Below are 4926 nucleotides of genomic sequence, written 5' to 3' on the forward strand. Positions count from 1 at the left end.
GTGTGTGAGAGAGATTTGTTTTTCCTCCTCCCTGCTTTTATTTTTGGGGGTGAGATGTGCCTCTATGAGACCCTTCCTCCTCTTCCTCTTCTCCTCCAAGAGAGCAGCATCCTTTCCCACCGCCCTCCTGCCCTCCTCGCCCCACCAAACCAACCCACCCCATGGATCCCCAAACTCCTTCTACCTGTATACCGAAGGGAAGCATCTTTGTCTCTGTGTGTGTGTGTGTTTCTCAAACAAAAGGGGGGCGATGGGGGTGTGGACGCGTCTCTCCATCCCCCTCTAATAAAAATAAATGCTGACACTAGGGAAACTAGATTAGAGAGAAAGAGGTGGGGGGGGATAAAAGAGCCCCACTCCTTCTCCTCAAAGGGTGTGGGTCTTTGGGAGGGGATCCTTGGGCAAAAAGGGGGGGTGCCTTTCTCTACTCCCTTTTTTTTTTTTGCCTTCAGCACCAAGGACAGCTCCCAGGCTCAGTCAGGTGCGCCCCCGACTCAGCCGCAAAGCCGGGTTTGGTGGCTGCGGCTCCTTCTTTCCTTCCTTCCTTCCTTCCTTCCTTCCTTCCTTCTCTCTTTCTTCCTTCTCTCCCCCGCCCCAATCGCTTCCTCAGAACAAAGAAAAGCGTGTCTCCCGGATATAAAAAGCCAAACCCTCCTCCCTTCTCCTCCTCCTTCTATCGTTGCCATTGGAAGGAGCCGCCACCTTTCTATCTTTCACACACAGAGAGAGAAACAAAAAGAGATCTTTCCCTTTCCTTTCTTTTTGTGGCATGGTCAGGCGTTGGCACTGGCACACACCAAGGAGCTGCCAATGTCAAGCCTCTCTCTCGCTCTCTCTTCCCCCCGCAAAGAAAAACCTGCGGCCACCAAATGCGCTTTGGCTAATGCAATTACAGCCGGGGAGCTGATCCTTTTGCTGATCTGCAAACGCGGGTCTAAGCTCCTCAAAGCGGCACTGATCCTTAGCCTTTTAGCCTTCCCTGGGGGAGATCCCCCAAGAGAGAGAGAGAGAGAGAGAAACCCATTCTCCTGTGATATAGATATAGATATGTGTCTGTGCCGCTCTGTGTGATGAACTTTACACCTCCGAGGTGCCTAATCTGTCTCTCTTGGATATGCGCCTTCAACAACCTACATCCAAACACAATGTATATCCCATATGCACACACAAAATATATCCTGAATGCAAATAACAATATATATGTATCTATATATGTGTGGGTGAGTGCTTAAGCCAATGAACTTTACACCTCCGAGGTGGCTAGCCTGGCTCTCCTCTATATGCGCCTTCAAATGCCGACATGCAAATACTATATATATATATATATATATATATATATATATATATATATATCCTTTGCATGCAAAGAACAATACTATATCTATCTATGTCTGTGTGTTTCGCTTGGATATGTGTGTGTTTCAAGGCAAGGGATGTATAAATGCAGCTATGTGTGTGTGTGTTGCTTGGATGTGTATTAAGGCAAGGGACTCTTCACACCTCCAAGGCAACCTGGGTCTCCTCTATCTGCGCCTTCAACAACCTACATGCAAATGCGATAGATATCTCCTACCTGCAAGTCAACTATATCTGTATCTATATGTGGGTGTGTGGTGTTTCAGGCGATGAACTTCACACCTCCAAGGTAGCTAATCTGGGTCTCCTGTATATGTGCCTTCAACCTACAGTATATCTATATACAGTACATCTATTTATGCCTGTATGTTGCCTTCAGCAACTTGCATGCCAATACAATATATATCCTAATATGCAAGTATAGGTCTATGTGTTTCGCTTGGATGTCTGAGTCTCAAGGCAATGGACTTCGCACCTCAAAGGCAATCTGGGTCTTTTCTATAGGCGCCTTCAACAACCTACCTGCAAATACAATATATAGCCTACATGCAAAGAAACTGCATCTCTCTGTGTGTGTGTGTGTGTTTTTTCCTTGGGTGTGTTTTAAGGCATGAACTTCACACCTCCAAGGTAATCTGGGTCTCCTCTATATGTGCCTTCAGCAACCTACATGCCAATAATACACACACACACACACACAGCATGCAAAGAAAAGGCATGTATGGGGTGTGTTTTAGGGCAATGAACTTCACACCTCCAAGGTAATCTGGGTCTCCTGTATATGCGCCTTCAACTACCTATATGCAAATATAATCTATCTATATATCTATCTATTTTTTAAAAAAATCCATCTATATTCTCTCCTCTTCTCCTTCAACCAGAGATTCCTCTTTAAAAGCCAGCCTTCCCTAACCCTAGCAGCCACCAAACTGCTGGAGAAGCCTTTGACTTTAAACTTCATTGTGAACCGCATGCACTTTTCCTCCTCTTCATCTTCTTTCCCTTCCTCCCCGCCAAGCTTTCAATTTAAAAAGAAATCACATATAGCAATGACTATTTAATACACACACACACATATATATATTTAAAAGCACGACTTACCTTTCTCGCCTCAGGTTGGGTTTTGTTAAATTTAATTTTATTTTTTAATAATAAAAAGAGATAGATAGATGTAGGGTCTTCCCAAGAAAAGGTGATGACGGGTCGGTCTCAAGGCAACACCCCAAAACCTAAATTTGCGGGACCAAGTTGGCGATCAAGAGAAGAAAAGGGGGAAGGGGAAAAAATAATAATGGAAGAAAGGGAAAATTTGGAGGAAAAAAAATTCAATAAATCAATCAAAGCTTCTCTTTCTTTTCGGTATAGATGTATAGATAGATAGCTAGATCTATCTTCCCCTATTCTTAGGAGAAAAGGGGGGAAAGGGAGGATCGGAAAGGGAAAAAAAGGAAAGGAAAAATAAAAGGGGAAACTTTAAAAAAAAATAAAAAGGGAGGGGAGGGTGTCCTCCTGTTGCCACCCAAGAAAAAATGAAAACGTGATAAATAAATAGAAAATGAAAGGGGAGGGAAGGGAAGAGAACGGAAAAGTCGGAACAAAGGAAAGAAGGGATGAAAGGAGGGTGGGTTTTAGCTTTTCCTTTTGCTTTCTTTCTTTCTTTCTTTGCTGGAAAAGCCAGCCAGCCAGCCAGCCTTCCTCCCACTCTGGGCTCCTCTCCCTAGCAGCTCCCACTCGGAGTAAGCTGCTGTTGCAGCAGCATCTCTTAACCTGCGAAGAGGAGGAGGAGGAGGAGGAGGCTCAGCCTTAAATGGGAGGCGGATCGCAGCAGAAGGGGAGATTTATAGGGACCGGATCACCGGGCCAGGCTCTGCTTCCGCGCCAGGAGGAGCCTGGGCTCTCTCTCAATCTCTCAGCCTCTCTCTCTCTCTATCTCTCTACGCCGGCGCCAGAGACAACGGAGCCTGCTCGCCCCTTTCTCCCCATCCCCATTGGCCCACCCCCGGCAAGTCTCCGCTCCCCATTGGCTCCCAGCCCCTGTCACTCCGCAGGGCCCAAGGTGGGTTGCACAGAGGCAGGCATTGGCACACACACACACACACACACACACACACACACACGGGTACACACAGAGAGAGGGGGGGCACAGGGAGCACCTAGGGGGACCCTTCTTCTTCTCCTCGTCCTTCCCTCTTCATCCTACACACACACACACACACACACTGTTCTTCAATGTGTCTCCCCCTCTTTTTCGGCTTTTTTTTTTCCCCCCCCCCCCCCTTTGCACTAGACCAGTTGCAGACCTGGGATGAGACTGGCCCCTGTTCAAATGCATTGGGCTCAAGGCATCCTCTGGGGTCTCTGGGGAAAGCACTCTGCCCAACTCTTCCTGGCCTCAAGACAGTTCACAGTTCCCTCTACCCTTGGCATGGGTTCCCCCCCACTCCGCCTCGCTCTTCTTCATTTCCATCATCTTCTTCTTTTCTTCTTCCTCCTCCTCCCTCACCTTCTTCTTCCTTTCTCTCCTTCTCCTCTTTTTCTTCTTCTTCCTCCTCTTCTTCCTTTTCTTTCCTCCTCTTCCTTCCTCCTCCTTGTCTTCTCCTCTTCTTCTTTTTCTTCTTCCTCCTTCCCTCTCTTCTCCTTCTCCTCTTCTTCTTCCTCCTCCTCCTCCTCTTCTTCCTCCTTCCCTTCTTCTTCTTCTTCCTCCTCTTCTCCTCCTCCACCTCCCTCCTCCTCCTTCTTCTTCTTAAGATTCCCTCCTTAGAACTAGAGAGTGAAGGGTGGACAAGGGATCTCTGTGTGTGTATGTGTGTGCCACGTGCCGTCTATCACTCTGGATGGATACACAAACACACACACATACAGAGAGAGAGAGAGAGAGAGAGAGAGAGAGAGAGAGAGAGAGAAACCCCTTGTCCACCCTTTACTCTCTAGCGCTAAGGAGGGCAACCCGAAGTAGAGGAAGCAGAAGCAGAAGCAGCAGAGGGGGCAATAAACCGCCCAAAGGGTAGAGGAACTAAGGTGTGAACTATCTTCAGGAAGCGTTGGGCAGACCCTTTTGCCTAGAGACCACAGAGGTGAGCCCTATCCGACTGGACACCAAAACAATCTGTGATGTGTCTTATCATCACCATCACCACCAACACCATCATCACTTATTAAATTCTATTTTTCTTTCCCCCACCCCCACCCCATAAAAAAAGAAAGAAAGAAAGGAATGTCCCTCTGACATATTTGGTTTCTGGTTCCTGAATCCTACTACTGCCATAACTTGGCTTGCCTTTCTCTAAAGTGTCTTCAACAACAGCAACAGCAACCGGCATTCCTGCTTCCAAGGCTGGAGGGAAGGAGGAGAAAGAGATAGGAGATAGAGATGGGAAGTTGGAGGTGCTCCCCTTCCCCTTCTGACTGATTTTTCCGACTGATTTCTGCCGGAGGAAGACAACGAATGAATGAATCCGCCAGCGAGGCTTCTCCTCGCTTTGCCCTTCCCGTGTCCTTCCTGGCCTCTCTCTCCGGAGTTGGAAACGCTTTGCAAAAGGTATTCCAGAAGAAGAGGAGGAAATCACTGGG

At 47.5% G+C, this 4926-nt stretch overlaps 1 protein-coding gene across 3 annotated transcripts in view; it reads right to left on the reverse strand.

The window, feature by feature from the left end:
• Nucleotides 1-3260, reverse strand: part of ELAVL2 (ELAV like RNA binding protein 2) — a 495600-nt gene extending 492340 nt beyond the window's left edge. For 2 of the 3 annotated variants that reach the window (XM_042454417.1, XM_042454411.1), the window contains exon 1: nt 2458-3260. The gene's annotated coding sequence lies outside the window, so the exon portion shown is untranslated. The remainder of the gene's footprint in view (nt 1-2457) is intronic. The other variant, XM_042454412.1, reaches the window with a different exon arrangement.
• Nucleotides 3261-4926: the final 1666 nt, after the last annotated feature.

The sequence above is a fragment of the Sceloporus undulatus genome, chromosome 2 (genome assembly GCF_019175285.1).
Source record: "Sceloporus undulatus isolate JIND9_A2432 ecotype Alabama chromosome 2, SceUnd_v1.1, whole genome shotgun sequence".
Classification (NCBI taxonomy): Eukaryota; Metazoa; Chordata; class Lepidosauria; order Squamata; family Phrynosomatidae; genus Sceloporus; species Sceloporus undulatus.